This window comes from Lissotriton vulgaris, chromosome 12, assembly GCF_964263255.1.
Source record: "Lissotriton vulgaris chromosome 12, aLisVul1.2, whole genome shotgun sequence".
Lineage (NCBI taxonomy): Eukaryota > Metazoa > Chordata > Amphibia > Caudata > Salamandridae > Lissotriton > Lissotriton vulgaris.
This window is the reverse complement of record NC_141700.1, coordinates 491,926,920-491,949,567: the sequence shown is the minus strand read 5'-3', so window position 1 is coordinate 491,949,567 and position 22,648 is coordinate 491,926,920. Positions and strand designations below refer to the sequence as shown.

Below are 22,648 nucleotides of genomic sequence, written 5' to 3'. Positions count from 1 at the left end.
TCTTGGCACGCCCACTTTGCATGTCATTAGTGATAAATATCACTGACATGCAAAGTGGGGCCCAAGATGGTCGCTATCTCCTACTAGCTGTTGGTAACTGGTGTTAGCGACAGCTAGGTAATAGGGAGATAATTTTATCCCTGCTTTCTTGGCTTTTAAAGCCAAAAAAGCGGAGATTAACCCCCTTGATAATATGCCCCTAGGCCGGTGAGGGAAACAGGATAAAACTTCAGAGTCTCTGCTCAAAGCACAGAAAAGCAAAAAGGTGGGCAGTTCCAAGTGTCTGCCTGGGAATATGCAAATTCTTTTTGTACACACCTCAGCTCATTAGGAGGTGTCGGGGCTGCTGGGCAAGGGGAACAGGAAGCGTGAATCAGGCTTTAACTGAAGTGGCACTGTAGGACTTTCGTCCCCAACGATTTTACGCTTTCCCCAACATCCCTCCAATCGATAGGCTGTGAGCCACCACTGTTATATGCAAATAGCCATGCACTTTAAGTCCCTTTTTCACACGTATTTTCATTAAAGCTGAATATATAAGTATAGATCTGTCTAGGCTGGAGGCACATGAAACAAGACAAGCGAGCCCCTTCAAGTGTACCTGAGAGGAATCTGACTCAGGATTGGCCACCCTCTAAGGGCACCCCTAACGTGCACAAATAACGGGCAAGCCCTAAGAAAAGCGCAGCATGACTCTTGGTGCCACCTTTTAAAAGGAGAGTGACGTCTGGCCTCTGGCAGCAGGAATGTTGAGAAAAGAGAAAATACACTGCCTGCTGTCATGCAGTTTCAAGATAAAAAGCGCAGCATGACTCTTGGTGCCACCTTTTAAAAGGAGAGTGACGTCTGGCCTCTGGCAGCAGGAATGTTGAGAAAAGAGAAAATACACTGCCTGCTATCGTGCAGTTTCAAGATAGTCAAGGAAAAGCAATCTCATGCACTGCCCAAGCTCTTTCCCATGATGCACCTCTCCTACACTCTGTCTATGCAAATGAGCAAGCAAAGAGATCAGGAATAAAACACCAAGCTCATGTTCCCTTATAACAGTAGCAGACAACTCCTAAATATTCCCCAACTTCTAATGCTTTTCTTTTAAACAAATGATAAACAGCCTCACCTGTGATAAGGCTTAAAAAAATTGAATAAACTCGTAAATGTTCCTCTCCACGGAAATCTTTAGTAAAAGGCGAAAGATTTTTTCGTTTTGAAGAGAAACCAAAGTAAGTTAGAATATGGCTCTCTGGGGGTTAGAGGCACCAGATCAAAGACCCTATCATTGCGAGGGAGAGGACCTGAGAGGTATTTCAAGCCTCTAAAAAAGAGGGCAAGAACTAGGCCGGTGAGGGAAACAGGATCAAACTTCAGAGTCTCTGCTCAAAGCACAGAAAAGCAAAAAGGTGGGCAGTTCCAAGTGTCTGCCTGGGAATATGCAAATTCTTTTTGTACACACCTCAGCTCATTAGGAGGTGTCGGGGCTGCTGGGCAAGGGGAACGGGAAGCATGAATCAGGCTTTAACTGAAGTGATACTGTAGGACTTTCGTCCCCAACGATTTTACGCTTTCCCCACCATCCCTCCAATCGATAGGCTGTGAGCCACCACTGTTCTATGCAAATAGCCATGCACTTAAGTCCCTTTTTCACACGTATTTTCATTAAAGCTGAATATATAAGTATATATCTGTCTAGGCTGGAGGCACATGAAACAAGACTAACGAGCCCCTTCAAGTGTACCTGAGAGGAATCTGACTCAGGATGGGCCACCCTCTAAGGGCACCTCTAACAGGCACAAATAACGGGCAAGACCTATGAAAAGCGCAGCATGAGTCTTGGGGACACCTCTTAAAAGGAGAGTGACGTCTGGCCTCTGGCAGCAGGAATGTTGAGAAAAGAGAAAATATACTGCCTGCTATCGTGCAGTTTCAAGATAGTCAAGGAAAAGCAATCTCATGCACTGCCCAAGCTCTTTCCCATGATGCACCTCTCCTACACTCTGTCTATGCAAATGAGCAAGCAGAGAGATCAGGAATAAAACACCAAGCTCATGTTCCCTAAAAACAGTAGCAGACAACTTCTAGATATTCCCCAACTTCTAATGCTTTTCTTTTAAACAAATGATAAACAGCCTCACCTGTGGTAAGGCTTAAAAAAATTGAATAAACTTGTAAATGTTCCTCTCCACGGAAATCTTTAGTAAAAGGCGAAAGATTTTTTTCATTTTGAAGAGAAACCAGAGTAAGTTAGAATATGGCTCTCTGGGGGTTAGAGGCACCAGATCAAAGACCCTATCATTGCGAGGGTGAGGACCTGAGAGGTATTTGCAGCCTCTAAAAAAGAGGGCAAGAACTAGGCCGGTGAGGGAAACAGGATCAAACTTCAGAGTCTCTGCTCAAAGCACAGAAAAGCAAAAAGGTGGACAGTTCCAAGTGTCTGTCTGGGAATATGCAAATTCTTTTTGTACACACCTCAGCTCATTAAGAGGTGTCGGGGCTGCTGGGCAAGGGGAACGGGAAGCGTGAATCAGGCTTTAACTGAAGTGGCACTGTAGGACTTTCGTCCCCAACGATTTTACGCTTTCCCCACCATCCCTCCAATCGATAGGCTGTGAGCCACCACTGTTCTATGCAAATAGCCATGCACTTTAAGTCCCTTTTTCACACGTATTTTCATTAAAGCTGAATATATAAGTATAGATCTGTCTAGGCTGGAGGCACATGAAACAAGACAAACGAGCCCCTTCAAGTGTACCTGAGAGGAATCTGACTCAGGATTGGCCACCCTCTAAGGGCACCCCTAACGGGCACAAATAACAGGCAAGCCCTATGAAAAGCGCAGCATGACTCTCGGTGCCACCTTTTAAAAGGAGAGTGACGTCTGGCCTCTGGCAGCAGGAATGTTGAGAAAAGAGAAAATACACTGCCTGCTATCGTGCAGTTTCAAGATAGTCAAGGAAAAGCAATCTCATGCACTGCCCAAGCTCTTTCCCATGATGCACCTCTCCTACACTCTGTCTATGCAAATGAGCAAGCAGAGAGATCAGGAATAAAACACCAAGCTCATGTTCCCTTATAACAGTAGCAGACAACTCCTAAATATTCCCCAACTTCTAATGCTTTTCTTTTAAACAAATGATAAACAGCCTCACCTGTGGTAAGGCTTAAAAAAATTGAATAAACTCGTAAATGTTCCTCTCCACGGAAATCTTTAGTAAAGGGCAAAAGATTTATTCATTTTGAAGAGAAACCATAGTAAGTTAGAATATGGCTCTCTGGGGGTTAGAGGCACCAGATCAAAGACCCTATCATTGCGAGGGTGAGGACCTGAGAGGTATTTGCAGCCTCTAAAAAAGAGGGCAAGAACTAGGCCGGTGAGGGAAACAGGATCAAACTTCAGAGTCTCTGCTCAAAGCACAGAAAAGCAAAAAGGTGGACAGTTCCAAGTGTCTGTCTAGGAATATGCAAATTCTTTTTGTACACACCTCAGCTCATTAGGAGGTGTCGGGGCTGCTGGGCAAGGGGAACGGGAAGCGTGAATCAGGCTTTAACTGAAGTGGCACTGTAGGACTTTCGTCCCCAACGATTTTACGCTTTCCCCATCATCCCTCCAATCGATAGGCTCTGAGCCAGCACTGTTCTATGCAAATAGCCATGCACTTTAAGTCCCTTTTTCACACGTATTTTCATTAAAGCTGAATATATAAGTATAGATCTGTCTAGGCTGGAGGCACATGAAACAAGACAAGCGAGCCCCTTCAAGGGTACCTGAGAGGAATCTGACTCAGGATTGGCCACCCTCTAAGGGCACCCCTAACGTGCACAAATAACGGGCAAGCCCTATGAAAAGCGCAGCATGACTCTTGGTGCCACCTTTTAAAAGGAGAGTGACGTCTGGCCTCTGGCAGCAGGAATGTTGAGAAAAGAGAAAATACACTGCCTGCTATCGTGCAGTTTCAAGATAGTCAAGGAAAAGCAATCTCATGCACTGCCCAAGCTCTTTCCCATGATGCACCTCTCCTACACTCTGTCTATGCAAATGAGCAAGCAGAGAGATCAGGAATAAAACACCAAGCTCATGTTCCCTTATAACAGTAGCAGACAACTCCTAAATATTCCCCAACTTCTAATGCTTTTCTTTTAAACAAATGATAAACAGCCTCACCTGTGGTAAGGCTTAAAAAAATTGAATAAACTCGTAAATGTTCCTCTCCACCGAAATCTTTAGTAAAAGGCGAAAGATTTTTTCGTTTTGAAGAGAAACCAGAGTAAGTTAGAATATGGCTCTCTGGGGGTTAGAGGCACCAGATCAAAGACCCTATCATTGCGAGGGTGAGGACCTGAGAGGTATTTGCAGCCTCTAAAAAAGAAGGCAAGAACTAGGCCGGTGAGGGAAACAGGATCAAACTTCAGAGTCTCTGCTCAAAGCACAGAAAAGCAAAAAGGTGGACAGTTCCAAGTGTCTGTCTGGGAATATGCAAATTCTTTTTGTACACACCTCAGCTCATTAGGAGGTGTCGGGCTGCTGGGCAAGGGGAACGGGAAGCGTGAATCAGGCTTTAACTGAAGTGGCACTGTAGGACTTTCGTCCCCAACGATTTTACGCTTTCCCCACCATCCCTCCAATCGATAGGCTGTGAGCCACCACTGTTCTATGCAAATAGCCATGCACTTTAAGTCCCTTTTTCACACGTATTTTCATTAAAGCTGAATATATAAGTATAGATCTGTCTAGGCTGGAGGCACATGAAACAAGACAAACGAGCCCCTTCAAGTGTACCTGAGAGGAATCTGACTCAGGATTGGCCACCCTCTAAGGGCACCCCTAATGGGCACAAATAACGGGCAAGCCCTATGAAAAGCGCAGCATGACTCTTGGTGCCACCTTTTAAAAGGAGAGTGACGTCTGGCCTCTGGCAGCAGGAATGTTGAGAAAAGAGAAAATACACTGCCTGCTATCGTGCAGTTTCAAGATAGTCAAGGAAAAGCAATCTCATGCACTGCCCAAGCTCTTTCCCATGATGCACCTCTCCTACACTCTGTCTATGCAAATGAGCAAGCAAAGAGATCAGGAATAAAACACCAAGCTCATGTTCCCTTATAACAGTAGCAGACAACTCCTAAATATTCCCCAACTTCTAATGCTTTTCTTTTAAACAAATGATAAACAGCCTCACCTGTGATAAGGCTTAAAAAAATTGAATAAACTCGTAAATGTTCCTCTCCACGGAAATCTTTAGTAAAAGGCGAAAGATTTTTTCGTTTTGAAGAGAAACCAAAGTAAGTTAGAATATGGCTCTCTGGGGGTTAGAGGCACCAGATCAAAGACCCTATCATTGCGAGGGTGAGGACCTGAGAGGTATTTGAAGCCTCTAAAAAAGAGGGCAAGAACTAGGCCGGTGAGGGAAACAGGATCAAACTTCAGAGTCTCTGCTCAAAGCACAGAAAAGCAAAAAGGTGGGCAGTTCCAAGTGTCTGCCTGGGAATATGCAAATTCTTTTTGTACACACCTCAGCTCATTAGGAGGTGTCGGGGCTGCTGGGCAAGGGGAACGGGAAGCATGAATCAGGCTTTAACTGAAGTGGCACTGTTGGACTTTCGTCCCCAACGATTTTACGCTTTCCCCACCATCCCTCCAATCGATAGGCTGTGAGCCACCACTGTTCTATGCAAATAGCCATGCACTTTAAGTCCCTTTTTCACAAGTATTTTCATTAAAGCTGAATATATAAGTATATATCTGTCTAGGCTGGAGGCACATGAAACAAGACTAACGAGCCCCTTCAAGTGTACCTGAGAGGAATCTGACTCAGGATGGGCCACCCTCTAAGGGCACCTCTAACAGGCACAAATAACGGGCAAGACCTATGAAAAGCGCAGCATGAGTCTTGGTGCCACCTCTTAAAAGGAGAGTGACGTCTGGCCTCTGGCAGCAGGAATGTTGAGAAAAGAGAAAATATACTGCCTGCTATCGTGCAGTTTCAAGATAGTCAAGGAAAAGCAATCTCATGCACTGCCCAAGCTCTTTCCCATGATGCACCTCTCCTACACTCTGTCTATGCAAATGAGCAAGCAGAGAGATCAGGAATAAAACACCAAGCTCATGTTCCCTTATAACAGTAGCAGACAACTCCTAAATATTCCCCAACTTCTAATGCTTTTCTTTTAAACAAATGATAAACAGCCTCACCTGTGGTAAGGCTTAAAAAAATTGAATAAACTTGTAAATGTTCCTCTCCACGGAAATCTTTAGTAAAAGGCGAAAGATTTTTTCGTTTTGAAGAGAAACCAGAGTAAGTTAGAATATGGCTCTCTGGGGGTTAGAGGCACCAGATCAAAGACCCTATCATTGCGAGGGTGAGGACCTGAGAGGTATTTGCAGCCTCTAAAAAAGAGGGCAAGAACTAGGCCGGTGAGGGAAACAGGATCAAACTTCAGAGTCTCTGCTCAAAGCACAGAAAAGCAAAAAGGTGGGCAGTTCCAAGTGTCTGCCTGGGAATATGCAAATTCTTTTTGTACACACCTCAGCTCATTAGGAGGTGTCGGGGCTGCTGGGCAAGGGGAACGGGAAGTGTGAATCAGGCTTTCACTGAAGTGGCACTGTAGGACTTTCGTCCCCAACGATTTTACGCTTTCCCCACCATCCCTCCAATCGATAGGCTGTGAGCCAGCACTGTTCTATGCAAATAGCCATGCACTTTAAGTCCCTTTTTCACACGTATTTTCATTAAAGCTGAATATATAAGTATAGATCTGTCTAGGCTGGAGGCACATGAAACAAGACAAGCGAGCCCCTTCAAGTGTACCTGAGAGGAATCTGACTCAGGATTGGCCACCCTCTAAGGGCACCCCTAACGTGCACAAATAACGGGCAAGCCCTATGAAAAGCGCAGCATGACTCTTGGTGCCACCTTTTAAAAGGAGAGTGACGTCTGGCCTCTGGCAGCAGGAATGTTGAGAAAAGAGAAAATACACTGCCTGCTATCGTGCAGTTTCAAGATAGTCAAGGAAAAGCAATCTCATGCACTGCCCAAGCTCTTTCCCATGATGCACCTCTCCTACACTCTGTCTATGCAAATGAGCAAGCAGAGAGATCAGGAATAAAACACCAAGCTCATGTTCCCTTATAACAGTAGCAGACAACTCCTAAATATTTCCAACTTCTAATGCTTTTCTTTTAAACAAATGATAAACAGCCTCACCTGTGGTAAGGCTTAAAAAAATTGAATAAACTCGTAAATGTTCCTCTCCACGGAAATCTTTAGTAAAAGGCGAAAGATTTTTTCATTTTGAAGAGAAACCAGAGTAAGTTAGAATATGGCTCTCTGGGGGTTAGAGGCACCAGATCAAAGACCCTATCATTGCGAGGGTGAGGACCTGAGAGGTATTTGCAGCCTCTAAAAAAGAGGGCAAGAACTAGGCCGGTGAGGGAAACAGGATCAAACTTCAGAGTCTCTGCTCAAAGCACAGAAAAGCAAAAAGGTGGGCAGTTCCAAGTGTCTGCCTGGGAATATGCAAATTCTTTTTGTACACACCTCTGCTCATTAGGAGGTGTCGGGGCTGCTGGGCAAGGGGAACGGGAAGCGTGAATCAGGCTTTCACTGAAGTGGCACTGTAGGACTTTCGTCCCCAACGATTTTACGCTTTCCCCACCATCCCTCCAATCGATAGGCTGTGAGCCACCACTGTTCTATGCAAATAGCCATGCACTTTAAGTCCCTTTTTCACACGTATTTTCATTAAAGCTGAATATATAAGTATAGATCTGTCTAGGCTGGAGGCACATGAAACAAGACAAACGAGCCCCTTCAAGTGTACCTGAGAGGAATCTGACTCAGGATTGGCCACCCTCTAAGGGCACCCCTAATGGGCACAACTAACGGGCAAGCCCTATGAAAAGCGCAGCATGACTCTTGGTGCCACCTTTTAAAAGGAGAGTGACGTCTGGCCTCTGGCAGCAGGAATGTTGAGAAAAGAGAAAATACACTGCCTGCTATCGTGCAGTTTCAAGATAGTCAAGGAAAAGCAATCTCATGCACTGCCCAAGCTCTTTCCCATGATGCACCTCTCCTACACTCTGTCTATGCAAATGAGCAAGCAGAGAGTTCAGGAATAAAACACCAAACTCATGTTCCCTTATAACAGTAGCAGACAACTCCTAAATATTCCCCAACTTCTAATGCTTTTCTTTTAAACAAATGATAAACAGCCTCACCTGTGGTAAGGATTAAAAAAATTGAATAAACTCATCAATGTTCCTCTCCACGGAAATCTTTAGTAAAAGGCGAAAGATTTTTTCGTTTTGAAGAGAAACCAGAGTAAGTTAGAATATGGCTCTCTGGGGGTTAGAGGCACCAGATCAAAGACCCTATCATTGCGAGGGTGAGGACCTGAGAGGTATTTGCAGCCTCTAAAAAAGAGGGCAAGAACTAGGCCGGTGAGGGAAACAGGATCAAACTTCAGAGTCTCTGCTCAAAGCACAGAAAAGCAAAAAGGTGGGCAGTTCCAAGTGTCTGCCTGGGAATATGCAAATTCTTTTTGTACACACCTCAGCTCATTAGGAGGTGTCGGGGCTGCTGGGCAAGGGGAACGGGAAGCGTGAATCAGGCTTTCACTGAAGTGGCACTGTAGGACTTTCGTCCCCAACGATTTTACGCTTTCCCCACCATCCCTCCAATCGATAGGCTGTGAGCCACCACTGTTCTATGCAAATAGCCATGCACTTTAAGTCCCTTTTTCACACGTATTTTCATTAAAGCTGAATATATAAGTATAGATCTGTCTAGGCTGGAGGCACATGAAACAAGACAAGCGAGCCCCTTCAAGTGTACCTGAGAGGAATCTGACTCAGGATTGGCCACCCTCTAAGGGCACCCCTAACGGGCACAAATAACAGGCAAGCCCTATGAAAAGCGCAGCATGACTCTCGGTGCCACCTTTTAAAAGGAGAGTGACGTCTGGCCTCTGGCAGCAGGAATGTTGAGAAAAGAGAAAATACACTGCCTGCTATCGTGCAGTTTCAAGATAGTCAAGGAAAAGCAATCTCATGCACTGCCCAAGCTCTTTCCCATGATGCACCTCTCCTACACTCTGTCTATGCAAATGAGCATATTTACAACAAGGGGTGGTGAGGGACAGAGTCTCTGAATTAAGCAGAAAGCTCTCACCCCGTCAAGAGATCAGGGCTAGATCCAACACCGTTTTTTAGCTCACTGCACCATCCCAGTTTCAGAACCTGGCTGTATGCAAATTAGTCTGTTCCTGTCCCAGTGCATGATGGGAACAGGGCAAACCAAACTACAAAAGCCAATTCTTACACTGGGAAGGAAACAAGCTCCCGGGGACCGGTTTCTGGCATTACAGCCGTCTTAGGCCCGGTTTGCTTGAATCCTAATGGTGCAATGAGCAAGGGTCTCACATCTGAGAATACCCTTCCACGCTTAGGGTGGACAAAAATATTTACAACAAGGGGTGGTGAGGGACAGAGTCTCTGAATTAAGCAGAAAGCTCTCACCCCGTCAAGAGATCAGGGCTAGATCCAACACCGTTTTTTAGCTCACTGCACCATCCCAGTTTCAGAACCTGGCTGTATGCAAATTAGTCTGTTCCTGTCCCAGTGCATGATGGGAACAGGGCAAACCAAACTACAAAAGCCAATTCTTACACTGGGAAGGAAACAAGCTCCCGGGGACCGGTTTCTGGCATTACAGCCGTCTTCGACCCGGTTTGCTTGAATCCTGATGGTGCAATGAGCAAGGGTCTCACATCTGAGAATACCCTTCCACGCTTAGGGTGGACAAAAATATTTACAACAAGGGGTGGTGAGGGACAGAGTCTCTGAATTAAGCAGAAAGCTCTCACCCCGTCAAGAGATCAGGGCTAGATCCAACACCGTTTTTTAGCTCACTGCACCATCCCAGTTTCAGAACCTGGCTGTATGCAAATTAGTCTGTTCCTGTCCCAGTGCATGATGGGAACAGGGCAAACCAAACTACAAAAGCCAATTCTTACACTGGGAAGGAAACAAGCTCCCGGGGACCGGTTTCTGGCATTACAGCCGTCTTAGGCCCGGTTTGCTTGAATCCTGATGGTGCAATGAGCAAGGGTCTCACATCTGAGAATACCCTTCCACGCTTAGGGTGGACAAAAATATTTACAACAAGGGGTGGTGAGGGACAGAGTCTCTGAATTAAGCAGAAAGCTCTCACCCCGTCAAGAGATCAGGGCTAGATCCAACACCGTTTTTAAACTCACTGCACCATCCCAGTTTCAGAACCTGGCTGTATGCAAATTAGTCTGTTCCTGTCCCAGTGCATGATGGGAACAGGGCAAACCAAACTACAAAAGCCAATTCTTACACTGGGAAGGAAACAAGCTCCCGGGGACCGGTTTCTGGCATTACAGCCGTCTTCGGCCCGGTTTGCTTGAATCCTGATGGTGCAATGAGCAAGGGTCTCACATCTGAGAATACCCTTCCACGCTTAGGGTGGACAAAAATATTTACAACAAGGGGTGGTGAGGGACAGAGTCTCTGAATTAAGCAGAAAGCTCTCACCCCGTCAAGAGATCAGGGCTAGATCCAACACCGTTTTTTAGCTCACTGCACCATCCCAGTTTCAGAACCTGGCTGTATGCAAATTAGTCTGTTCCTGTCCCAGTGCATGATGGGAACAGGGCAAACCAAACTACAAAAGCCAATTCTTACACTGGGAAGGAAACAAGCTCCCGGGGACCGGTTTCTGGCATTACAGCCGTCTTCGGCCCGGTTTGCTTGAATCCTGATGGTGCAATGAGCAAGGGTCTCACATCTGAGAATACCCTTCCACGCTTAGGGTGGACAAAAATATTTACAACAAGGGGTGGTGAGGGACAGAGTCTCTGAATTAAGCAGAAAGCTCTCACCCCGTCAAGAGATCAGGGCTAGATCCAACACCGTTTTTTAGCTCACTGCACCATCCCAGTTTCAGAACCTGGCTGTATGCAAATTAGTCTGTTCCTGTCCCAGTGCATGATGGGAACAGGGCAAACCAAACTACAAAAGCCAATTCTTACACTGGGAAGGAAACAAGCTCCCGGGGACCGGTTTCTGGCATTACAGCCGTCTTCGGCCCGGTTTGCTTGAATCCTGATGGTGCAATGAGCAAGGGTCTCACATCTGAGAATACCCTTCCACGCTTAGGGTGGACAAAAATATTTACAACAAGGGGTGGTGAGGGACAGAGTCTCTGAATTAAGCAGAAAGCTCTCACCCCGTCAAGAGATCAGGGCTAGATCCAACACCGTTTTTTAGCTCACTGCACCATCCCAGTTTCAGAACCTGGCTGTATGCAAATTAGTCTGTTCCTGTCCCAGTGCATGATGGGAACAGGGCAAACCAAACTACAAAAGCCAATTCTTACACTGGGAAGGAAACAAGCTCCCGGGGACCGGTTTCTGGCATTACAGCCATCTTCGGCCCGGTTTGCTTGAATCCTGATGGTGCAATGAGCAAGGGTCTCACATCTGAGAATACCCTTCCACGCTTAGGGTGGACAAAAATATTTACAACAAGGGGTGGTGAGGGACAGAGTCTCTGAATTAAGCAGAAAGCTCTCACCCCGTCAAGAGATCAGGGCTAGATCCAACACCGTTTTTTAGCTCACTGCACCATCCCAGTTTCAGAACCTGGCTGTATGCAAATTAGTCTGTTCCTGTCCCAGTGCATGATGGGAACAGGGCAAACCAAACTACAAAAGCCAATTCTTACACTGGGAAGGAAACAAGCTCCCGGGGACCGGTTTCTGGCATTACAGCCGTCTTCGGCCCGGTTTGCTTGAATCCTGATGGTGCAATGAGCAAGGGTCTCACATCTGAGAATACCCTTCCACGCTTAGGGTGGACAAAAATATTTACAACAAGGGGTGGTGAGGGACAGAGTCTCTGAATTAAGCAGAAAGCTCTCACCCCGTCAAGAGATCAGGGCTAGATCCAACACCGTTTTTTAGCTCACTGCACCATCCCAGTTTCAGAACCTGGCTGTATGCAAATTAGTCTGTTCCTGTCCCAGTGCATGATGGGAACAGGGCAAACCAAACTACAAAAGCCAATTCTTACACTGGGAAGGAAACAAGCTCCCGGGGACCAGTTTCTGGCATTACAGCCGTCTTCGGCCCGGTTTGCTTGAATCCTGATGGTGCAATGAGCAAGGGTCTCACATCTGAGAATACCCTTCCACGCTTAGGGTGGACAAAAATATTTACAACAAGGGGTGGTGAGGGACAGAGTCTCTGAATTAAGCAGAAAGCTCTCAACCCGTCAAGAGATCAGGGCTAGATCCAACACCGTTTTTTAGCTCACTGCACCATCCCAGTTTCAGAACCTGGCTGTATGCAAATTAGTCTGTTCCTGTCCCAGTGCATGATGGGAACAGGGCAAACCAAACTACAAAAGCCAATTCTTACACTGGGAAGGAAACAAGCTCCCGGGGACCGGTTTCTGGCATTACAGCCGTCTTTGGCCCGGTTTGCTTGAATCCTGATGGTGCAATGAGCAAGGGTCTCACATCTGAGAATACCCTTCCACGCTTAGGGTGGACAAAAATATTTACAACAAGGGGTGGTGAGGGACAGAGTCTCTGAATTAAGCAGAAAGCTCTCACCCCGTCAAGAGATCAGGGCTAGATCCAACTAAGTTTTTTAGCTCACTGCACCATCCCAGTTTCACAACCTGGCTGTATGCAAATTAGTCTGTTCCTGTCCCAGTGCATGATGGGAACAGGGCAAACCAAACTACAAAAGCCAATTCTTACACTGGGAAGGAAACAAGCTCCCGGGGACCGGTTTCTGGCATTACAGCCGTCTTCGGCCCGGTTTGCTTGAATCCTGATGGTGCAATGAGCAAGGGTCTCACATCTGAGAATACCCTTCCACGCTTAGGGTGGACAAAAATATTTACAACAAGGGGTGGTGAGGGACAGAGTCTCTGAAATAAGCAGAAAGCTCTCACCCCGTCAAGAGATCAGGGCTAGATCCAACACCGTTTTTTAGCTCACTGCACCATCCCAGTTTCAGAACCTGGCTGTATACAAATTAGTCTGTTCCTGTCCCAGTGCATGATGGGAACAGGGCAAACCAAACTACAAAAGCCAATTCTTACACTGGGAAGGAAACAAGCTCCCGGGGACCGGGCAAACCAAACTACAAAAGCCAATTCTTACACTGGGAAGGAAACAAGCTCCCGGGGACCGGTTTCTGGCATTACAGCCGTCTTCGGCCCGGTTTGCTTGAATCCTGATGGTGCAATGAGCAAGGTCTCACATCTGAGAATACCCTTCCACGCTTAGGGTGGACAAAAATATTTACAACAAGGGGTGGTGAGGGACAGAGTCTCTGAATTAAGCAGAAAGCTCTCACCCAGTCAAGAGATCAGGGCTAGATCCAACACCGTTTTTTAGCTCACCGCACCATCCCAGTTTCAGAACCTGGCTGTATGCAAATTAGTCTGCTCAATTCAGACACTCTGTTCATCACCACCCTCTTATGCAAATGAGCAAGCAGAGAGATCAGGAATAAAACACCAAGCTCATGTTCCCTTATAACAGTAGCAGACAACTCCTAAATATTCCCCAACTTTTAATGCTTTTCTTTTAAACAAATGATAAACAGCCTCACCTGTGGTAAGGCTTAAAAAAATTGAATAAACTCGTAAATGTTCCTCTCCACGGAAATCTTTAGTAAAAGGCGAAAGATTTTTTCATTTTGAAGAAAAACCAGAGTAAGTTAGAATATGGCTCTCTGGGGGTTAGAGGCACCAGATCAAAGACCCTATCATTGCGAGGGTGAGGACCTGAGAGGTATTTGCAGCCTCTAAAAAAGAGGGCAAGAACTAGGCCGGTGAGGGAAACAGGATCAAACTTCAGAGTCTCTGCTCAAAGCACAGAAAAGCAAAAAGGTGGGCAGTTCCAAGTGTCTGCCTGGGAATATGCAAATTCTTTTTGTACACACCTCAGCTCATTAGGAGGTGTCGGGGCTGCTGGGCAAGGGGAACGGGAAGCGTGAATCAGGCTTTCACTGAAGTGGCACTGTAGGACTTTCGTCCCCAACGATTTTACGCTTTCCCCACCATCCCTCCAATCGATAGGCTGTGAGCCACCACTGTTCTATGCAAATAGCCATGCACTTTAAGTCCCTTTTTCACACGTATTTTCATTAAAGCTGAATATATAAGTATAGATCTGTCTAGGCTGGAGGCACATGAAACAAGACAAACGAGCCCCTTCAAGTGTACCTGAGAGGAATCTGACTCAGGATTGGCCACCCTCTAAGGGCACCCCTAATGGGCACAAATAACGGGCAAGCCCTATGAAAAGCGCAGCATGACTCTTGGTGCCACCTTTTAAAAGGAGAGTGACGTCTGGCCTCTGGCAGCAGGAATGTTGAGAAAAGAGAAAATACACTGCCTGCTATCGTGCAGTTTCAAGATAGTCAAGGAAAAGCAATCTCATGCACTGCCCAAGCTCTTTCCCATGATGCACCTCTCCTACACTCTGTCTATGCAAATGAGCAAGCAGAGAGTTCAGGAATAAAACACCAAACTCATGTTCCCTTATAACAGTAGCAGACAACTCCTAAATATTCCCCAACTTCTAATGCTTTTCTTTTAAACAAATGATAAACAGCCTCACCTGTGGTAAGGCTTAAAAAAATTGAATAAACTCATCAATGTTCCTCTCCGCGGAAATCTTTAGTAAAAGGCGAAAGATTTTTTCATTTTGAAGAGAAACCAGAGTAAGTTAGAATATGGCTCTCTGGGGGTTAGAGGCACCAGATCAAAGACCCTATCATTGCGAGGGTGAGGACCTGAGAGGTATTTGCAGCCTCTAAAAAAGAGGGCAAGAACTAGGCCGGTGAGGGAAACAGGATCAAACTTCAGAGTCTCTGCTCAAAGCACAGAAAAGCAAAAAGGTGGGCAGTTCCAAGTGTCTGCCTGGGAATATGCAAATTCTTTTTGTACACACCTCAGCTCATCAGGAGGTGTCGGGGCTGCTGGGCAAGGGGAACAGGAAGCGTGAATCAGGCTTTAACTGAAGTGGCACTGTAGGACTTTCGTCCCCAACGATTTTACGCTTTCCCCACCATCCCTCCAATCGATAGGCTGTGAGCCACCACTGTTATATGCAAATAGCCATGCACTTTAAGTCCCTTTTTCACACGTATTTTCATTAAAGCTGAATATATAAGTATAGATCTGTCTAGGCTGGAGGCACATGAAACAAGACAAGCGAGCCCCTTCAAGTGTACCTGAGAGGAATCTGACTCAGGATTGGCCACCCTCTAAGGGAACCCCTAACGTGCACAAATAACGGGCAAGCCCTAAGAAAAGCGCAGCATGACTCTTGGTGCCACCTTTTAAAAGGAGAGTGACGTCTGGCCTCTGGCAGCAGGAATGTTGAGAAAAGAGAAAATACACTGCCTGCTGTCATGCAGTTTCAAGATAAAAAGCGCAGCATGACTCTTGGTGCCACCTTTTAAAAGGAGAGTGACGTCTGGCCTCTGGTAGCAGGAATGTTGAGAAAAGAGAAAATACACTGCCTGCTATCGTGCAGTTTCAAGATAGTCAAGGAAAAGCAATCTCATGCACTGCCCAAGCTCTTTCCCATGATGCACCTCTCCTACACTCTGTCTATGCAAATGAGCAAGCAAAGAGATCAGGAATAAAACACCAAACTCATGTTCCCTTATAACAGTAGCAGACAACTCCTAAATATTCCCCAACTTCTAATGCTTTTCTTTTAAACAAATGATAAACAGCCTCACCTGTGGTAAGGCTTAAAAAAATTGAATAAACTCGTAAATGTTCCTCTCCACGGAAATCTTTAGTAAAAGGCGAAAGATTTTTTCATTTTGAAGAAAAACCAGAGTAAGTTAGAATATGGCTCTCTGGGGGTTAGAGGCACCAGATCAAAGACCCTATCATTGCGAGGGTGAGGACCTGAGAGGTATTTTCAGCCTCTAAAAAAGAGGGCAAGAACTAGGCCGGTGAGGGAAACAGGATCAAACTTCAGAGTCTCTGCTCAAAGCACAGAAAAGCAAAAAGGTGGGCAGTTCCAAGTGTCTGCCTGGGAATATGCAAATTCTTTTTGTACACACCTCAGCTCATTAGGAGGTGTCGGGGCTGCTGGGCAAGGGGAACGGGAAGCGTGAATCAGGCTTTCACTGAAGTGGCACTGTAGGACTTTCGTCCCCAACGATTTTACGCTTTCCCCACCATCCCTCCAATCGATAGGCTGTGAGCCACCACTGTTCTATGCAAATAGCCATGCACTTTAAGTCCCTTTTTCACACGTATTTTCATTAAAGCTGAATATATAAGTATAGATCTGTCTAGGCTGGAGGCACATGAAACAAGACAAACGAGCCCCTTCAAGTGTACCTGAGAGGAATCTGACTCAGGATGGGCCACCCTCTAAGGGCACCTCTAACAGGCACAAATAACGGGCAAGACCTATGAAAAGCGCAGCATGAGTCTTGGTGCCACCTTTTAAAAGGAGAGTGACGTCTGGCCTCTGGCAGCAGGAATGTTGAGAAAAGAGAAAATATACTGCCTGCTATCGTGCAGTTTCAAGATAGTCAAGGAAAAGCAATCTCATGCACTGCCCAAGCTCTTTCCCATGATGCACCTCTCCTACACTCTGTCTATGCAAATGAGCAAGCAGAGAGATCAGGAATAAAACACCAAGCTCATGTTCCCTAAAAACAGTAGCAGACAACTCCTAGATATTCCCCAACTTCTAATGCTTTTCTTTTAAACAAATGATAAACAGCCTCACCTGTGGTAAGGCTTAAAAAAATTGAATAAACTCGTATATGTTCCTCTCCACGGAAATCTTTAGTAAAAGGCGAAAGATTTTTTCATTTTGAAGAAAAACCAGAGTAAGTTAGAATATGGCTCTCTGGGGGTTAGAGGCACCAGATCAAAGACCCTATCATTGCGAGGGTGAGGACCTGAGAGGTATTTGCAGCCTCTAAAAAAGAGGGCAAGAACTAGGCCGGTGAGGGAAACAGGATCAAACTTCAGAGTCTCTGCTCAAAGCACAGAAAAGCAAAAAGGTGGGCAGTTCCAAGTGTCTGCCTGGGAATATGCAAATTCTTTTTGTACACACCTCAGCTCATTAGGAGGTGTCGGGGCTGCTGGGCAAGGGGAACGGGAAGCGTGAATCAGGCTTTCACTGAAGTGGCACTGTAGGACTTTCGTCCCCAACGATTTTACGCTTTCCCCACCATCCCTCCAATCGATAGGCTGTGAGCCACCACTGTTCTATGCAAATAGCCATGCACTTTAAGTCCCTTTTTCACACGTATTTTCATTAAAGCTGAATATATAAGTATAGATCTGTCTAGGCTGGAGGCACATGAAACAAGACAAACAAGCCCCTTCAAGTGTACCTGAGAGGAATCTGACTCAGGATTGGCCACCCTCTAAGGGCACCCCTAATGGGCACAAATAACGGGCAAGCCCTATGAAAAGCGCAGCATGACTCTTGGTGCCACCTTTTAAAAGGAGAGTGACGTCTGGCCTCTGGCAGCAGGAATGTTGAGAAAAGAGAAAATACACTGCCTGCTATCGTGCAGTTTCAAGATAGTCAAGGAAAAGCAATCTCATGCACTGCCCAAGCTCTTTCCCATGATGCACCTCTCCTACACTCTGTCTATGCAAATGAGCAAGCAAAGAGATCAGGAATAAAACACCAAGCTCATGTTCCCTTATAACAGTAGCAGACAACTCCTAAATATTCCCCAACTTCTAATGCTTTTCTTTTAAACAAATGATAAACAGCCTCACCTGTGGTAAGGCTTAAAAAAATTGAATAAACTCGTAAATGTTCCTCTCCACGGAAATCTTTAGTAAAAGGCGAAAGATTTTTTCGTTTTGAAGAGAAACCAGAGTAAGTTAGAATATGGCTCTCTGGGGGTTAGAGGCACCAGATCAAAGACCCTATCATTGTGAGGGTGAGGACCTGAGAGGTATTTGCAGCCTCTAAAAAAGAGGGCAAGAACTAGGCCGGTGAGGGAAACAGGATCAAACTTCAGAGTCTCTGCTCAAAGCACAGAAAAGCAAAAAGGTGGACAGTTCCAAGTGTCTGTTTGGGAATATGCAAATTCTTTTTGTACACACCTCAGCTCATTAGGAGGTGTCGGGGCTGCTGGGCAAGGGGAACGGGAAGCATGAATCAGGCTTTAACTGAAGTGGCACTGTAGGACTTTCGTCCCCAACGATTTTACGCTTTCCCCACCATCCCTCCAATCGATAGGCTGTGAGCCACCACTGTTCTATGCAAATAGCCATGCACTTTAAGTCCCTTTTTCACACGTATTTTCATTAAAGCTGAATATATAAGTATATATCTGTCTAGGCTGGAGGCACATGAAACAAGACTAACGAGCCCCTTCAAGTGTACCTGAGAGGAATCTGACTCAGGATGGGCCACCCTCTAAGGGCACCTCTAACAGGCACAAATAACGGGCAAGACCTATGAAAAGCGCAGCATGAGTCTTGGTGCCACCTTTTAAAAGGAGAGTGACGTCTGGCCTCTGGCAGCAGGAATGTTGAGAAAAGAGAAAATATACTGCCTGCTATCGTGCAGTTTCAAGATAGTCAAGGAAAAGCAATCTCATGCACTGCCCAAGCTCTTTCCCATGATGCACCTCTCCTACACTCTGTCTATGCAAATGAGCAAGCAGAGAGATCAGGAATAAAACACCAAGCTCATGTTCCCTAAAAACAGTAGCAGACAACTCCTAGATATTCCCCAACTTCTAATGCTTTTCTTTTAAACAAATGATAAACAGCCTCACCTGTGGTAAGGCTTAAAAAAATTGAATAAACTCGTAAATGTTCCTCTCCACGGAAATCTTTAGTAAAAGGCGAAAGATTTTTTCATTTTGAAGAAAAACCAGAGTAAGTTAGAATATGGCTCTCTGGGGGTTAGAGGCACCAGATCAAAGACCCTATCATTGCGAGGGTGAGGACCTGAGAGGTATTTGCAGCCACTAAAAAAGAGGGCAAGAACTAGGCCGGTGAGGGAAACAGGATCAAACTTCAGAGTCTCTGCTCAAAGCACAGAAAAGCCAAAAGGTGGGCAGTTCCAAGTGTCTGCCTGGGAATATGCAAATTCTTTTTGTACACACCTCAGCTCATTAGGAGGTGTCGGGGCTGCTGGGCAAGGGGAACGGGAAGCGTGAATCAGGCTTTCACTGAAGTGGCACTGTAGGACTTTCGTCCCCAACGATTTTACGCTTTCCCCACCATCCCTCCAATCGATAGGCTGTGAGCCACCACTGTTCTATGCAAATAGCCATGCACTTTAAGTCCCTTTTTCACACGTATTTTCATTAAAGCTGAATATATAAGTATATATCTGTCTAGGCTGGAGGCACATGAAACAAGACAAACAAGCCCCTTCAAGTGTACCTGAGAGGAATCTGACTCAGGATTGGCCACCCTCTAAGGGCACCCCTAATGGGCACAAATAACGGGCAAGCCCTATGAAAAGCGCAGCATGACTCTTGGTGCCACCTTTTAAAAGGAGAGTGACGTCTGGCCTCTGGCAGCAGGAATGTTGAGAAAAGAGAAAATACACTGCCTGCTATCGTGCAGTTTCAAGATAGTCAAGGAAAAGCAATCTCATGCACTGCCCAAGCTCTTTCCCATGATGCACCTCTCCTACACTCTGTCTATGCAAATGAGCAAGCAGAGAGATCAGGAATAACACACCAAGCTCATGTTCCCTTATAACAGTAGCAGACAACTCCTAAATATTCCCCAACTTCTAATGCTTTTCTTTTAAACAAATGATAAACAGCCTCACCTGTGGTAAGGCTTAAAAAAATTGAATAAACTCGTCAATGTTCCTCTCCACGGAAATCTTTAGTAAAAGGCGAAAGATTTTTTCGTTTTGAAGAGAAACCAGAGTAAGTTAGAATATGGCTCTCTGGGGGTTAGAGGCACCAGATCAAAGACCCTATCATTGCGAGGGTGAGGACCTGAGAGGTATTTGCAGCCTCTAAAAAAGAGGGCAAGAACTAGGCCGGTGAGGGAAACAGGATCAAACTTCAGAGTCTCTGCTCAAAGCACAGAAAAGCAAAAAGGTGGGCAGTTCCAAGTGTCTGCCTGGGAATATGCAAATTCTTTTTGTACACACCTCAGCTCATTAGGAGGTGTCGGGGCTGCTGGGCAAGGGGAACGGGAAGCGTGAATCAGGCTTTCACTGAAGTGGCACTGTAGGACTTTCGTCCCCAACGATTTTACGCTTTCCCCACCATCCCTCCAATCGATAGGCTGTGAGCCACCACTGTTCTATGCAAATAGCCATGCACTTTGAGTCCCTTTTTCACACGTATTTTCATTAAAGCTGAATATATAAGTATAGATCTGTCTAGGCTGGAGGCACATGAAACAAGACAAACGAGCCCCTTCAAGTGTACCTGAGAGGAATCTGACTCAGGATTGGCCACCCTCTAAGGGCACCCCTAATGGGCACAAATAACGGGCAAGCCCTATGAAAAGCGCAGCATGACTCTTGGTGCCACCTTTTAAAAGGAGAGTGACGTCTGGCCTCTGGCAGCAGGAATGTTGAGAAAAGAGAAAATACACTGCCTGCTATCGTGCAGTTTCAAGATAGTCAAGGAAAAGCAATCTCATGCACTGCCCAAGCTCTTTCCCATGATGCACCTCTCCTACACTCTGTCTATGCAAATGAGCAAGCAGAGAGTTCAGGAATAAAACACCAAACTCATGTTCCCTTATAACAGTAGCAGACAACTCCTAAATATTCCCCAACTTCTAATGCTTTTCTTTTAAACAAATGATAAACAGCCTCACCTGTGGTAAGGCTTAAAAAAATTGAATAAACTCATCAATGTTCCTCTCCGCGGAAATCTTTAGTAAAAGGCAAAAGATTTTTTCGTTTTGAAGAGAAACCAGAGTAAGTTAGAATATGGCTCTCTGGGGGTTAGAGGCACCAGATCAAAGACCCTATCATTGCGAGGGTGAGGACCTGAGAGGTATTTGCAGCCTCTAAAAAAGAGGGCAAGAACTAGGCCGGTGAGGGAAACAGGATCAAACTTCAGAGTCTCTGCTCAAAGCACAGAAAAGCAAAAAGGTGGGCAGTTCCAAGTGTCTGCCTGGGAATATGCAAATTCTTTTTGTACACACCTCAGCTCATTAGGAGGTGTCGGGGCTGCTGGGCAAGGGGAACATGAAGCGTGAATCAGGCTTTAACTGAAGTGGCACTGTAGGACTTTCGTCCCCAACGATTTTACGCTTTCCCCACCATCCCTCCAATCGATAGGCTGTGAGCCACCACTGTTATATGCAAATAGCCATGCACTTTAAGTCCCTTTTTCACACGTATTTTCATTAAAGCTGAATATATAAGTATAGATCTGTCTAGGCTGGAGGCACATGAAACAAGACAAGCGAGCCCCTTCAAGTGTACCTGAGAGGAATCTGACTCAGGATTGGCCACCCTCTAAGGGCACCCCTAACGTGCACAAATAACGGGCAAGCCCTAAGAAAAGCGCAGCATGACTCTTGGTGCCACCTTTTAAAAGGAGAGTGACGTCTGGCCTCTGGCAGCAGGAATGTTGAGAAAAGAGAAAATACACTGCTTGCTGTCATGCAGTTTCAAGATAAAAAGCGCAGCATGACTCTTGGTGCCACCTTTTAAAAGGAGAGTGACGTCTGGCCTCTGGTAGCAGGAATGTTGAGAAAAGAGAAAATACACTGCCTGCTATCGTGCAGTTTCAAGATAGTCAAGGAAAAGCAATCTCATGCACTGCCCAAGCTCTTTCCCATGATGCACCTCTCCTACACTCTGTCTATGCAAATGAGCAAGCAAAGAGATCAGGAATAAAACACCAAGCTCATGTTCCCTTATAACAGTAGCAGACAACTCCTAAATATTCCCCAACTTCTAATGCTTTTCTTTTAAACAAATGATAAACAGCCTCACCTGTGATAAGGCTTAAAAAAATTGAATAAACTCGTAAATGTTCCTCTCCACGGAAATCTTTAGTAAAAGGCGAAAGATTTTTTCGTTTTGAAGAGAAACCAAAGTAAGTTAGAATATGGCTCTCTGGGGGTTAGAGGCACCAGATCAAAGACCCTATCATTGCAAGGGTGAGGACCTGAGAGGTATTTGAAGCCTCTAAAAAAGAGGGCAAGAACTAGGCCGGTGAGGGAAACAGCATCAAACTTCAGAGTCTCTGCTCAAAGCACAGAAAAGCAAAAAGGTGGGCAGTTCCAAGTGTCTGCCTGGGAATATGCAAATTCTTTTTGTACACACCTCAGCTCATTAGGAGGTGTCGGGGCTGCTGGGCAAGGGGAACGGGAAGCGTGAATCAGGCTTTCACTGAAGTGGCACTGTAGGACTTTCGTCCCCAACGATTTTACGCTTTCCCCACCATCCCTCCAATCGATAGGCTGTGAGCCACCACTGTTCTATGCAAATAGCCATGCACTTTAAGTCCCTTTTTCACACGTATTTTCATTAACGCTGAATATATAAGTATAGATCTGTCTAGGCTGGAGGCACATGAAACAAGACAAACGAGCCCCTTCAAGTGTACCTGAGAGGAATCTGACTCAGGATTGGCCACCCTCTAAGGGCACCCCTAAT

The 22,648-nt window shown here is 45.7% G+C and overlaps 17 non-coding genes across 17 annotated transcripts; all 17 read right to left on the bottom strand.

Annotated features, from left to right (window-relative positions):
- Positions 1 to 1,109: 1,109 nt before the first annotated feature.
- Positions 1,110 to 1,224, bottom strand: LOC147677559 (U5 spliceosomal RNA). Its single transcript, XR_015303459.1, has one exon. It is a non-coding gene; the product is annotated as a U5 spliceosomal RNA (small nuclear RNA).
- Positions 1,225 to 2,121: 897 nt separating this feature from the next.
- LOC147677558 (U5 spliceosomal RNA) lies at positions 2,122 to 2,237 on the bottom strand. The gene has a single exon (XR_015302941.1). It is a non-coding gene; the product is annotated as a U5 spliceosomal RNA (small nuclear RNA).
- An 898-nt stretch (positions 2,238 to 3,135) lies between these two features.
- Positions 3,136 to 3,250, bottom strand: LOC147677557 (U5 spliceosomal RNA). The gene has a single exon (XR_015302929.1). It is a non-coding gene; the product is annotated as a U5 spliceosomal RNA (small nuclear RNA).
- Positions 3,251 to 4,148: 898 nt separating this feature from the next.
- Positions 4,149 to 4,263, bottom strand: LOC147677556 (U5 spliceosomal RNA). Its single transcript, XR_015302783.1, has one exon. It is a non-coding gene; the product is annotated as a U5 spliceosomal RNA (small nuclear RNA).
- Positions 4,264 to 5,160: 897 nt separating this feature from the next.
- LOC147677555 (U5 spliceosomal RNA) lies at positions 5,161 to 5,275 on the bottom strand. Its single transcript, XR_015303457.1, has one exon. It is a non-coding gene; the product is annotated as a U5 spliceosomal RNA (small nuclear RNA).
- An 898-nt stretch (positions 5,276 to 6,173) lies between these two features.
- On the bottom strand, positions 6,174 to 6,288 carry LOC147677554 (U5 spliceosomal RNA). Its single transcript, XR_015302743.1, has one exon. It is a non-coding gene; the product is annotated as a U5 spliceosomal RNA (small nuclear RNA).
- Positions 6,289 to 7,185: 897 nt separating this feature from the next.
- LOC147677553 (U5 spliceosomal RNA) lies at positions 7,186 to 7,300 on the bottom strand. Its single transcript, XR_015302649.1, has one exon. It is a non-coding gene; the product is annotated as a U5 spliceosomal RNA (small nuclear RNA).
- An 898-nt stretch (positions 7,301 to 8,198) lies between these two features.
- LOC147677552 (U5 spliceosomal RNA) lies at positions 8,199 to 8,313 on the bottom strand. Its single transcript, XR_015302741.1, has one exon. It is a non-coding gene; the product is annotated as a U5 spliceosomal RNA (small nuclear RNA).
- Positions 8,314 to 13,632: 5,319 nt separating this feature from the next.
- Positions 13,633 to 13,747, bottom strand: LOC147677551 (U5 spliceosomal RNA). Its single transcript, XR_015302772.1, has one exon. It is a non-coding gene; the product is annotated as a U5 spliceosomal RNA (small nuclear RNA).
- An 898-nt stretch (positions 13,748 to 14,645) lies between these two features.
- LOC147677550 (U5 spliceosomal RNA) lies at positions 14,646 to 14,760 on the bottom strand. The gene has a single exon (XR_015302894.1). It is a non-coding gene; the product is annotated as a U5 spliceosomal RNA (small nuclear RNA).
- Positions 14,761 to 15,777: 1,017 nt separating this feature from the next.
- On the bottom strand, positions 15,778 to 15,892 carry LOC147677549 (U5 spliceosomal RNA). Its single transcript, XR_015302771.1, has one exon. It is a non-coding gene; the product is annotated as a U5 spliceosomal RNA (small nuclear RNA).
- An 898-nt stretch (positions 15,893 to 16,790) lies between these two features.
- LOC147677548 (U5 spliceosomal RNA) lies at positions 16,791 to 16,905 on the bottom strand. The gene has a single exon (XR_015302786.1). It is a non-coding gene; the product is annotated as a U5 spliceosomal RNA (small nuclear RNA).
- An 898-nt stretch (positions 16,906 to 17,803) lies between these two features.
- On the bottom strand, positions 17,804 to 17,918 carry LOC147677547 (U5 spliceosomal RNA). The gene has a single exon (XR_015303423.1). It is a non-coding gene; the product is annotated as a U5 spliceosomal RNA (small nuclear RNA).
- An 898-nt stretch (positions 17,919 to 18,816) lies between these two features.
- LOC147677546 (U5 spliceosomal RNA) lies at positions 18,817 to 18,931 on the bottom strand. Its single transcript, XR_015302770.1, has one exon. It is a non-coding gene; the product is annotated as a U5 spliceosomal RNA (small nuclear RNA).
- Positions 18,932 to 19,829: 898 nt separating this feature from the next.
- On the bottom strand, positions 19,830 to 19,944 carry LOC147677545 (U5 spliceosomal RNA). Its single transcript, XR_015303455.1, has one exon. It is a non-coding gene; the product is annotated as a U5 spliceosomal RNA (small nuclear RNA).
- Positions 19,945 to 20,842: 898 nt separating this feature from the next.
- Positions 20,843 to 20,957, bottom strand: LOC147677544 (U5 spliceosomal RNA). Its single transcript, XR_015302804.1, has one exon. It is a non-coding gene; the product is annotated as a U5 spliceosomal RNA (small nuclear RNA).
- Positions 20,958 to 21,974: 1,017 nt separating this feature from the next.
- LOC147677543 (U5 spliceosomal RNA) lies at positions 21,975 to 22,089 on the bottom strand. The gene has a single exon (XR_015303456.1). It is a non-coding gene; the product is annotated as a U5 spliceosomal RNA (small nuclear RNA).
- Between the last annotated feature and the right edge of the window lie 559 nt (positions 22,090 to 22,648).